This window comes from Cervus elaphus, chromosome 21 (genome assembly GCF_910594005.1).
Source record: "Cervus elaphus chromosome 21, mCerEla1.1, whole genome shotgun sequence".
NCBI lineage: Eukaryota > Metazoa > Chordata > Mammalia > Artiodactyla > Cervidae > Cervus > Cervus elaphus.
The window spans coordinates 17,875,800-17,889,052 of record NC_057835.1 but is presented as its reverse complement, the minus strand read 5'-3'; the positions used below and the strand labels follow the sequence as shown (position 1 = coordinate 17,889,052).

Sequence of the window (13,253 nt, the reverse complement as noted above, 5' to 3'; positions counted from 1 at the left end):
GGCCAACGCCTTCTGGCTTCACAGGTCTCCATTCCAGAGCTTCCATGAACCTGGGAGACCATGTCAGATTTGACTGGAGTGGGCATGAGAGGGGAGAAGTCAGTCCCACAGAGCCTGGTCCTACTGTGTCAGCTCTCAAGTGCTGATGCTATGGGATCCACTGGGCACAAAAGCAGCCTTTCTTCTTGTCTCTGTTTTCTGAGAGTTCAGCCTGAATAGAGGCTCCAGGACAGCAAACAGTTGATGACAAAGGTTTAATATATGGGAAATTAGTTAGAAGGAGATTTGAGTTTTAACTTTCAACCTCCCAAGCTGTGTGACGTGTAGGCAAGTGGCTGCCTCCCTCTGAGCCTGAGTTTCCCCGTCTATTAAAGGGGGCACCTATATTAAGCTGGTAGAATTATGATGATTATATGAGATGAGATGCTAGTGCAGAGTCTGGTGGCAGAACCACTGGTTATTGATCAGGGATGATCTCACTGGCCTTTGGCTAGATTGTTTGCAGATCTTTTTCTCCCCCTCCTCTGAAAGGACACATATTACATGGAATGTTTGGCTGGACTGGGCTGGCACTGGAGCCACATCACGTGCTTGCACTGGGCAGCCCGGGATCACATCAGAGACAGCACCCGCGCCCGTGCTCCCCCCGTGCGTCACTCCCCGCCTCCAAACGAGGCCTCCTCTGTCTGTCACAAAGTCCAAGAAAAGGTTCCGGTCCCCTGAGGTTGGAGAAGAAAGCAGTTGCAAAGAAACAAGCTATTAATATTAATGTTCCAGGAAAAGGAGAAGAGAGAAAGGACACGGGCACCCAGAAAGAATGACTCCATCTGGCTTTGATGTGTTCCTTTCCACAGGATGGCAGCAGCCCGGAGAATACTGAATAGTGAGGAGGAGGGAAGAGAGGAGGTGGAGGTGGCCTGGCAGCATCTGAGGGATTACGTGAGCTGTGGGGAGTCAGTTCTGTCTAGACAAAAAGTCAGCCAGCCACGCCGCCATCTGCAACTATCAGAGAACAAGCCAGCAAGGGAAGGGGGAGCCCCTGCCTGGGCGCCCTGTTTGTTCCAATGAGTGGGTGTAGGATATTCTCTGTAAAGGACTATTGTTGTGCTAAACCCTGGGAGAGGGGGCACCTGGTATTTTGAGACCCTTCCCAAAGGTCTGCTTTTTTTGTGGATCTCTTCAGGCAAAGGTTTTCTTTCTTAGCCTCTCCATTGAGGTCCTGTGGTACCTTTTAATTTCTCACGTGGATATCTTGTGTGATGCTTAAGAGGTCAATCGGTAGTTTGACCTAGATTTAGTTCCTACCTGTATGTCTCTCTGGCCTTGCATGGTGGGCAAATCCCTCTGAGGGCCTCTGTTTTCTCATCTGTAAGCAGTGTAAGAAGTAGTGAGGTAGTAGTTTGTGTATCGGCTCTAATAGCAGTGGCTGGTCTTACGACTGCTAGAGCCTGTTTTTTCTCTTCCCCAAACCAGAGACAGCAGAGGGCAAGGTGGTGAAGGAGTGACAGCAAATGGAAACGTCTTGGGATAATCACTTACTAGCCGCACAGATGTTTCATCTTCTGTTGAAGGAAGCAAGCTTCCTTGGAATCCTTGAGGTAAAGCCTCTGTATGTTGAGTGAAATTTGACCCTTTTACTCAGCAGAAACGGAGACTCAACCTGCCAACCCCACAAAAGTAATAAAGATCTCGACACACGAAGAAGCGTTTCAGACGAGATCACCGGGAAGGTATGACGTTAAATTAACAGAATTTAAGAACTGATCATTTGTGATGTGTGGGAGGTGTTAGCTAATATGATTAGTGCGATAATCACATTGCATAAGTAAACGTATCAGGTCAACCTGGTGTGTGTCTTAAACTTACACAATGTTGTTTGCCAATTATATCTCAATTTTAAAAATAACTTAGAAAAGGCAAAAGGAAGAGGAATTAGATGAGAGCTTAGACTATGTCTGGCTAACTATTTTCATTTCCTTCATGAAGAGGAATGATGGTTGGGTAGCAGAAACCCACCAAACAGTATCTGTAGTCTGTTGTACAATATAAAAATTTAGTCCTTTGTTCAGTAAACCCTTTCTATTTGCCATATTATATAGTGGCAATAGTCTTGTTCAGTTAGATCTTTTGATCGTCTTTGTAGAAGCTCACATTAAAGAACCCTTTAGGTATGAGATTCAGCTGGTTAGGACCATACCTGAATATTGTTGACAACATTCAGTTGCCCAAAGAGAGGAAAATCTTATTAGACAAATCCCCTTAAGAATGCAGCATTAGAGAAAATATGTCCTTAAGCAATCTTGGAATGGAGAATTTCCTCCTAAACAATCATAAAACCTAAAAGGTCTAAGAGAAAAGACTGAAAAAATTGGCTACATAAAAATATAACATTTCAGTCCAGGAGAAAAAGTGTAATGAATGACACTTAAAGGACTGTTTTTCTCAACAGATAAAGTGAAAGTGAAAGTTGCTCAGTCGTGTCCGACTCTTTGCAACCCCATGGACTATACAGTCCATGGAATTTTCCAGGCCAGAATACTGGAGTGGGTAGCCTTTCCCTTCTCCAGGGGATCTTCTGACCCAAGGATCAAACCCAGGTCTCCTGCATAAAGAGCTATTTCAAATCAGTAAGAGATCATTTGATCAAAAGAAACATGAATAAGCTGATTGATTAAAAAAAGAAATAAAATTGGCTTATTAGCATATGGAAAAATTCTCAGCATCATGTATAATTAAAGAAATGAACATTACAACACCAATGAGGAGTTTGTCAAGGTTGGATTGGTTTGTCAGTTTGTTTATCATCATATTGGTGAGGTGTGAAGAAATAAGAATTTTTATCAAGAATGGATACAGATTTTTGGAGGGCAGTTTGACAGTAACTATCAAATTTAATACAAATGCTTGGTCCAGGACTAATATTTTATTTTTATTTTTTGAACTACAAGAATTCCTTCTTCATTTATTCTTCAGAAATTGAGACACAGTGGGGAAGAGTAGATGCATGCCTTTGCTTTCTGGCCTCCCTGGAATCAAAGGAGGAAAGAGAACACTGACTGCTATCACTACAGAAAGTATTTTTATAGAAGGGAGGAGGAGCTTTCCACCCCACTCGTAAGACCTGAAGGAGAGGGGCCAGAGCCCAGGGTCCTTTTGAAGGACTGATATTTTAAATAATTTATTTTACCCATACATATGCACATATGAACGTGTACTTAGATTGTTTTGTAGTATGTAAAGTAACACCAAAGACTAGCAGCGAATTCAGTTAGGAGATACTGTGAAGTAAACTCCTGTAAATCTGTAAAATGGAACACTACACAGCCCTGACAAAGACGACAGAACAACATGTGTGTGTGTCTGAAACACGTACATTGTGAGGTGTGTCTATGAGACACATACGGTCCTGAGACTCAGTTAAATCACATCCTTCTGTCGCATCTTTACCCTTTCTCTGTTGCAAGTGTGCTACACATGTAAAATTGCACAAAGCAGAATACACAGCTCAATGAGTGAGAACAAAAGGAATGTCATGTCACTGCTAATCTGATCAAGAAGCAGAACTCTGTCTCTACCCTTTCTTTTTGTCTACAAGCTCATGGATAATTTCTGTCATTCAAAGCTTCTGTTTCCTTACCTATGGTTGGGAACACTGAAAATTGTTAACACCACTGTTCTCTCTTATCTCACAATGTATTTGTGATAATCACATGACTTAATGTTACTGTTATTCTTCTAAGTGACAGACAGCTCTGCAAATGAGGTTGAAGATGGCCATTCAGTCTGATAGATGTGTGAAGCCTGCAAGGACATCATGCTTGCAGTCATCCCTAAGCCTTTCCTTCCTTGGGAAGACAGACTGTAAGGAAAAGAGTGGTATTCTGAATGAGACCATCTGTTGGTCATCATTCTTCCAGTAAATTTGACTTTAAGCCCTACAGTCCAAGCTGGGAATGAGAATGCACAAGCTTGCTAATTGTTCTGAGTCTCTAACTTTTAGCAGAACACTGCCAAAACTGCAGCCATGCAAGCTTTTGGGAGACTTTCCCAGAGCCATGCCCTTGTGGGAATGGTCTTCAATGATCAGGGGAGAGGGTCCCTTACCAGTAATTGCTAGGGATGTGAAATCATACATGTGCCCTGCCAGGTTCCATTCTAGCTATGTGACCTCTGACGAGTCATTTAACCTCACTGAGCCTGAATTACCTATCTTCTTGAGGATATACATAACCCCAACCTACCTAACCCTAACCTCACAAGGTGCTGTGAGGGTCCCCGTGAGATGGTTCATATAAAGTTCTCACTGAGGTTCCTCACTTGGTCAGTACTCAGAACTGTTTGCTGTGTAAACTGTCTTGGAACATCTAACTGGGTCATCACGGTGAGTGAGACTGCAGCATGTGGGCCTATATACTTCTTACACATGAAGGCAGGCGGCCAGGTATGGACCCGGAGAGTGGGGTGATGGTTTTCTGACTCAGAAAACCATGATTTAGCACTCAGCTCTCCATTGCTCCTAAGTAGGTCTTTCATGTATGAAGTCACAGAGTCTTTGTCCACTCAAGATAGTGACACATGGGGCTTGCAGTGCAAAGACCAGGATCTGTCAGGCTTACGTAGAAGGAATAAGAGCATGAAGTGAATGCTCAGGCTTTATGTTTGTATGGGTAGGGTGTGGAGAGCAGAGGGGAGAGAGATAAAGGCACAGAAGTAGAAATGTATAAAGCTTGACTTTGGCACCAGAAATATTGGAATGGAATGTTCTTTAAGAGGAACATTAGAGAGCCCAGCAAGATGTATATTTGGAGGACTTAACCGGAAGTCTTTGATGCCAGTCTAGACATTTAGAATTGATCTCCTAGATAGTAGAAAAGAACCACTGAAAGTTCTTAAACAGGGATGTGACAGGTCTCAAGCCCAGGAGGTAAAACTGAATTAGCAAATTAGTTAGGAAACAAGATAGTTATTATCTACAACTAAGGCATTATTATGTTCAGCTCAAGAACAATTCCCTGGCACGGAGCCTCATGTTCTCAACAGATGCCTGCTGAATTTTTATTTTGAATATAAAATTACTGTAGCCCAGATGTCATTTGGCCTCCCCAGCTTTTTTATATAAAGTGATGTGACATTTTAAATCTGAAGCAAATGACTTTAAATCTTTCTCTTGCACAGACCCAGTCCAAAGGGTGAGATGAGGTTAGACATGACAGCAGCCCTCCATCCTCCTTACTCCCCCTCAGATGGGCCACTGGGGCCTGGGTTAAGCCCCACTTCCTGTTCCTCTGGTTCTTTCTCTGATACTGCCTATCGCCGTGTGCCAACCCCTCCAGCTTTCCAGAGTTCCACAGCGAGTGGGGTGCAAGGCTCTGATGTGAAGTAAACGAAACAGGACAAAAGGCCATGAAGTCAGGATCACACAGTGGCACCACTTGAAGCAGGTGTCTGCCTTTGAAAATATCCATGAGGTTTCCTCTGCCGTGGGCACAGCCCTGTCATAGGAGCTGATGAATAAGAGAACAGAATGCATAAAATACAACCCAGTCTATCCATCTCAAGCCATTGACATTTTACTCATGGTGTCCTAATTAACTCTGGATGCTTTTTATGTCCTTTTTGCTTTTTTATATCATAGAAAGTGAACTGTGTTGCTTGCCCCACGTCATTTGTAAGAAAATTGTGGAAGCTAATTAAAAATAAAACCAAAAGCCACAGATGTAATTATTACATAATGAGGTAAGGATAACATTATCAGATGCTATTACATATACCAAGAGTGAATTTTAATTAGAACCCCAGGTGGTTACTGAGAAATCAGGTATAAAGAAATTCTAGCATGACTACCTATTTGCAAAATAATCATGCATCACAATTATTGCTTGGGTATAAATCAGATTCCTTGGAAATACTTCTTAAAAGGAAGACAGTTCTCTGGTCTTGGCCTGTGCAAAACAAATAAATAGAATACATGCGTTATCAAGACCAGTTTCCTCAATCTGATACTGCAGGCACAGAAGATTTAGGACCTTCTGAAACATGTAATCCTCTAGTATCAAAGATTAGATTCATTCTTTCTAGTTTCTATAAAGTATAAATATGAGATGTGTCTGTAATGGCAATGAAATAAATATTTTAAGGCATATACTCCTGTTCTTACACATAATTTATAATCCTATTTTATGACTCTGCGTGTGTATGTGTATAAAATACACAATTCGTTCCAGTGCAATATGTCACAATGACAGTAATATACTTGTATATATTGTGAAATAGTGCCAAGCAACTGGTAAAGCTTTTCAGTAAGTCATCCCTAAAGACTTTTTCTAGAACTTAAGCCATGTGTTGTCTCCATCTTGTGGACAGGTGACCAGGAGAAGACAAAAGAGGCAATAGAATAGAAGGCAGGTAGGCAGATTAATCTCTTTAAACATCTATTGCTTGATGCAGGCTGACTGGAATGCCAGTCCTGGTCCGGCGGAAGGTGTACCACTGATGGATGATGGCTGTCTTCTGTGATCTTGAAGGTGTTGTGGCAGGTGGTGGTGATGTGCTTGGAATCAGTTGCCTGTTTTGTGCCTAATGAAAACATTTGCTAGATTCAAATCCAAATTTTTGTGTTCTAACCTCAGCCACCTGTCCCCTCCCAGCCCAACAACTAAATGGCTGCGTGACCTTGGGCAAGCCCTCTAACTTCTCTGAACCAGAGCTTCTCTATCTTTTGAATGGGAACTGTGATACCAACTCAGTCCTCCTAGTGTAGCATGAGGTCACCATAGGATGAACAGTTTAAAATGAGTGGATTCAAACTTTGATGAGCTTCCTAGGCGGTGCTAGTGGTGAAGAACCCCCCTGCCAGTGCAAGAGATGTAAGAGACACAGATTCTGTCCCTGGGTTGGGAAGATTCCCTGGAGGAGCGGAGCCCAGTGGGCTACAGTCTGTGGGGTCACAAAAGAGTTGATTATGACAGTGACTTACCAGCAACAATAAAGGAATTCAGTGACATTTGAAGTGTCACGTATGCTGAATGCCACGAAGGACAGATACAGTAGGACTGGGGAGAGAAAGTGTGCCGGTCGGGAGGACATTGTTTCGGATAAGGTGCTGGAAGGGTCTCAGGATCCACATTTGATCGCAGAAATAGATGTAGTCAGGGAGTGGGTCACATGGCTACCTGGGGGAAAGCTGTTCCAGGTGGAGGGACAGCAAATGCCAGAATTGTGTTGCACGGATTCAAGGGCCAGGAACAAAGCTAGTATGGCTTTTCCATTTCTGCATGCTTTTCCCTTGGAGTTCATTTTGAGGTGTAGCCCTAGCAAATGACCATGGATCTCAGGGGCCAGGAAAAGTCAGATGGTGGTGCTTACTCACTTACACAGCACAGTGCCCAGGGCCTGTCATCTCTTGTTCCCCTGCTCATTGATTTTCTGCCTTTCCTAGTACATGTATATTTAAACCATGATGAAGTTACTCTTGGGGCTTCCCAGGTATCTTAGTTCAGTTCAGTTGTTCAGTCATGTCCAACTCTTTGCAACCCCACGGACTGCAGCATGCCAGGCTTCCCTGTCCATCATCAACTCCTGGAGCCTGCCCAAACTCATGCCCACTGAGTCAGTGATGCCATCCAACCATCTCATCCTTTGTCTTCCCTTTCTTCTCCTGCCTTCAGTCTTCCCCAGCATCAGGATCTTTTCCACTGAGTCAGTTCTTTGCATCAGGTGGCCAAAGTATTAAAGCTTCAGCTTCAGCATCAGTCCTTTCAATGAATATTCAGGACTGATTTCCTTTAGGATTGACAGGTTTGATCTCCTTGCAGTCCAAGGGACTCTAAAGAGTCTTCAACAGAACAGGTCAAAAGCATCAATTTCAGGTGCCTCAGTAGTAAATAAGCCACCTACTAATGCAGAAGACACAAGAGACACAGTTTTGATCCCTGAGTCGGGAAGATCTCCTGGAGTAGGGAATGGTAACCCACTGCAGTATTTTGCCTGGAAAATTCCATGGACAGAGGAACCTGGCGAGCTACAGTCCTTGGGGTTGCAAAGAGTTGGACACGACTGAACACACATGCACAATATTACTCTTGCCCTGTAAGTAAATAGGTAAATCAAATCTTTTTCTTTCAGTAAATAAATAGTGTACTGTTACACAGCCTGATTTATGGGAGTGGTAGAAACAACCCAAGAACGTTGTTTAAAAGGTACAGTCTGTCAAGCAGTTGATCCTGCAGTTGATCTCCTGCAGGGGTGTGGAAAGAGGAGTGTCACATTCACCCCTGCCCCCCACCTCTTTGTCTTCCTCCTCCTGGGCAGTGCTTCTTACTCAGCCTCCGGATTTATAAGACCAGCCAGCCTTTGTTGCTTTCCCACCATGTGCTCTATACAGTTTACACACCTTTGCTCAATTCGCTTGATCCTTATGGAAGTGTAACATTAAACTAATCACATAAGACTGAGACGGTGAAATGCAGTAACATACACTAAGTGTTAGCACAATGCCAGAAATAGGGTAGGTTCCCCCAAATGGTAGCTGCTACTATCACAACATTACTTTATTTAGTCCTCCTACATACCTGAGGAAAGGAGCATTATAATCCTCAAATTATAGGTACAGACAGGTTAAATAACTTCTCCAGGGTCACTCTGCTGGTTTCAGTCCAAGATAGGGTTTAAAGCTCTATCTATCTAGTGCTAAAGAATGTGTTCTTGTTCTTCACATACTACCTCACTACTCTACAATTTCCTTATATCTATAAAATGGATATGACATATATATGTGCATGTATATGTGTATATATATATATGTATGCATATGTGTACCCATATGTCACAAAGGTTATTATTTATAAATAAATTTATATTTATTTATAAAATATATAAATATAAAATGGATACTTAACATGTATTTATTTTATAAAGGTGTATGTGTACCTGTACATCTGTGTTCTCGAGATGGCATTATTTGAGTAAAATTAAAACATTATTATTAGTTGAAATAGTTGTTCATTTGAATCTGTCATTAGGCTATTGGAGCCCCTGACCAGGAAATGATATCTGGTAATGGAGGGTCTGGGCTTTCCTGGTGTCTCAGATGGTAAAGAGTCTGCCTGCAATGCAGGAGACCCGGGTTTGATTCCTGACTCAGGAAGATGCCCTGGAGAAGGAAATGGCAACCCATCCCAGTATTCTGGGAGCCTGGCAGGCTGCAGTCCATGGGGTCAGAAAGAGTCAGACGTGACTAAACAACTGACAATGTAGGGTCTAACCAATAACTGCTGGGTATTGGTTGTAAGCAGCCCAGCCTCCTCAGGCCTTGGCTGGAATATTTCTGGGGCAGGCATTGTATGCAACTTCCCATATATTTCTGGAGGAATGATATTCTGGTTGTTCTCTGTGGTTACTGAATATGTACCAAACCCCTCTTTGCCTTCCTCCTCCCGTGTCGCCATGCCATCGCCCTGCCAGCATCTCTGCCCCTCTAAAATAAACCACATGCTATTGCTTCTCTGTTCAGAGCTTGCTTCTGTAGTTGTTGTTGAGTCACTTAGTCATGTCCAACTATTTGTGACCCTATGGACTGCAGCATGCCTGGCTTCACAATCCCTCACCATTTCCCGGAGCTTGCTCAAACTCATGTCCATTGAATCAGAGATTCCATCCAACCATCTCATCCTCTGTCATCCTCTTCTCCTCCTGCCTTGAATCTTTCCCAGCATCAGGGTCTTTTCCAATGAGTTGGCCCTTCATATCAGTGGTTAAATACTGGAGCTTCAGTTTCAGCATCAGTCTTTCTAATGAATATGCAGGATTGATTTCCTTTAGGATTGACTGGTTTGACCACCTTGCAGTCCAAGGAACTCTCAAGAGTCTTCTCCAACACCACAGCTCAAAAGCATCAATTCTTCAGTGGTTCAGCCTTCCTTATGGTCCAACTCTCACATCCATACATGACTACTGGAAAAACCATAGTTTTGACTAGACAGAGTTTGTTGGCAAAGTAATGTCTCTGCTTTTTAATATGCTAAGCTTGTCATAGCTTTTTTTCCATGGAGCAAATATCTTTTAATTTTGCAGTTGCAGTCACCATCTGAGGTGATTTTCGAGCCCAAGAAAATAGAATCTATCACTGTTTCCATTGTTTCCCCATCTACTTGCCATGAAGTGATGGAACCAGACATCATGATCTTAGTTTTTTGAATTTTGAGTTTTAAGACAGCATTTTCATTTTCACTCTCCTCATTCACCTTCATCAAGAGGATCTTTAGTTCCTCTTCACTTTCTGCCCTAAGGGTGGTATCATCTGCATATCTGAGGTTATTGATATTTCTCCCAGAAATCTTGATTCTAGCTTGTGCTTCATCCCGCCCAGCATTTCACATGAGGTACTCTGCACATAAGGTAAATAAGCAGGGTGAAACTATGCAGCCTTGACGTACTCCTTTCCCAATTTGGAACCAGTTCATTGTTCCATGTCCAGTTCTAATTGTTGCTTCTTGATCTGCATACAGATTTCTCAGGAGGCAGGTCAGGTGGTCTGGTAGTCCCATCTCTTTAAGAATTTTCCACAGTTTGTTGTGAGCCACACAGTCAAAGGCTTTGGCACAGTCAATGAAGCAGAAGTAGATGTTTTTCTGGGATTCTCTTGCTTTTTCGATGATTCAACAGATGTTGGCAATTTGAGCTTTGGCTCTTCTGCCTTTTCTAAATTCAGCTTGAACATCTGGAAGTTCTTGGTTCACATACTGTTGAAGCCTGGCTTCGAGAATTTTGAGCATTACTTTGCTCGCATGTGAAATGAGAACAATTGTGCATAGTTAGAGCATTCTTTGCCATTGCCCTTCTTTGGGAGTGGAATGAAAACTGACCTTTTCCAGTCCTGTGGCCACTGCTGAGTTTTCCAAATTTGCTGGCATATTAAGTGCAGCACTTTCACAGTATTGTCTTTTAGGATTTGAAATAGCTCATCTGGAATTCCATCACCTCCATGAGCTTTGTTTGTAGTGATGCTTCCTAAGGCCTACTTGACTTCACATTCCAGGATGTCTGGCTCTTGGTGAGTTATCACACGATCGTGGCTATCCCGGTCATGAAGATCTTTTTTGTACAGTTCTTCTGTGTATTCTTGCCACCTCTTCTTAATATTCTCTGCTTCTGTTAGGTTCATACCAGTTCTGTCCTTTATTGTGCCCATCTTTGCATGAAATGATCCCTTGGTATCCCTAATTTTCTTGAAGAGATCTCTAGTCTTTCCCATTCTATTGTTTTCCTCTATTTCTTTGCACTGTTCACTGAGGAAGGCTTTCTTATCTCTCCTTGCTATTCTTTGGAACTCTACATTCAGATGGGTGTATCTTTCCTTTTCTCCTTTGTCTTTAGCTTCTCTTCTTTCGTCATCTATTTGTGAGGCCTCCTGAAACAGCCATTTTGCCTTTTTGGGTTTCTTTGTCTTGGGGATGGTTTTGATCACTGCCTCCAGTATAGTGTCACTAACCTCTGTCTATTGTTCTTCAGGCACTCGGTCTATCAGATCTAATCACTTGAATCTATTTGTCACTTCTACTGTATAGTCGTAAGAGATTGATTTAGGTCATACCTGGGTGGTCTAGTGGTTTTCCCTACTTTCTTCAATTTAAATCTGAATTTGGCAACAAGGAGTTCATGATCTGAGCCACAGTCAGCTCCCACTCTTTCTGCTGACTGTGTAGAGTTTCTCCATCTTCAACTGCAAAGACTGTAATCAATCTGATTTCGATATTGACCTTCTGGTGATGTCCATGTGTAGAGTCGTCTCTTGTGTTGTTGGAAGAGGGTTATTGCTATTGCCAATGCATTCTCTTGGGAAAACTCTGTTAGCCTTTGCTCTGCTTCATTTTGTATTCTAAGGCTAAACTTGCCTGTTACTCCAGGTATCTCTTGACTTCCTACTTTAGAGACCTGGCTTAAAAAATGGGTCTGGGGGCACAGAATGTTCGAGGCTGGCCATCTCTTTAGAGAAATTATGTAAGCTACCCACATTGCCACTGTTGGCTCCTCCACCTTGGTCTCCATTCCCTCAGTGTCTGGGATGGGACTATAGTACCCACTTTTCACAGGTGCTCAGGAGGTCTTGGAGTAAATCTCATAAAAATGCTTTGCACTTGCTCAGCACTGGAAACAAGTGGAATTTTCTGGGACACCATACCTCTTATTAGCTCTGTTACTGAATACCAACTCCTGCTGGTCTCTGTGTTATAAGCTGGTATTAAAAGCACTCAGAGAGATGTTTGGCTACAGAATACTTCGAATATCTATATCTATACATATATATAGATATACCTCCCTGCTGTTGCTATACTGACTTATGAAACGCATCAAACAGTTCTACCACTGCGGTGCCTGTTGAAAAAGAGGAACAGGTAAGCTCCCCTGGGCATCAGTGACAGGGCCTAATAGCTCCTGTTTTTGTTGCCATCCAGCTGGTTTATGTGTTTGGCATTTAGCCTCAGCTCTTTATATGGTATTTATCACTGTGATTAAGTAAGGGGCAGAGACATTTGGAATGGCTTTGCCCGAGAAGTCACCTGAGCCTTGTTTTTATGTTGCAGTAATGGAGCACAGGCATTGTGTGTTCCTGCTGATCCTGGGCAGGCCAAGATATGCCATTCAGGCAGGAAGGAAGCAAGTCTGTGATGCTAACAAGAATTTATCTCCAAGATTAGAGTCCTCACAGTGCCTTTTCCTTACCCCACTGTCTACTGAACTCTTTAGGATAGTGTCTATTAATTATAATCCCTCATGGAGGGCATCCTTTGTGTTGCTGTTGTTCAGTCTCTTAGTTGTATCCAACTTTTTGTGACCCCATGGACTGTAGCCCACTAGGCTCTTCTGTCCATGGGTTTTCCCAGGCAAGCATACTGGAGTACGTAGCCGTTTCCTCCAGGGGATCTTCCCCACCCAGGAATCCGACCCGCATCTCCTGCATTGCAGGAAGATTCTTTACCACTGAGTCACTGTAGAAGCCCTCTGTGCATTGAGCGCTCACCATATCTTAACCTTCTCAACATTTCTATGTAATGAGAAATAGCATTATTTCTATTTTGTTTAAATGAGCTAAAGGACTCTCAAATAGTCTAGGATTGTTTACTAAGGGATTTAGTAGATCCTAGATATGTGGACAATGGGCTAGATTTTGGGGGATAACTAGGAGTTGACAGGCTAAGGGTGATGGAGAATCTTCAAATAAAGTCACTGACCACACTCTGTAAACTTAAAGGGTC

The 13,253-nt window shown here is 42.7% G+C and overlaps 1 long non-coding RNA gene across 1 annotated transcript in view; it reads left to right on the top strand.

Annotated features, from left to right (window-relative positions):
• Positions 1-790: 790 nt before the first annotated feature.
• LOC122679514 overlaps positions 791-13,253 on the top strand; it is a 60,532-nt gene continuing 48,069 nt past the window's right edge. Inside the window, exons 1-2 of the long non-coding RNA XR_006336423.1 lie at positions 791-883; positions 1,474-1,730. This is a non-coding gene — a long non-coding RNA (uncharacterized LOC122679514). The remainder of the gene's footprint in view (positions 884-1,473; positions 1,731-13,253) is intronic.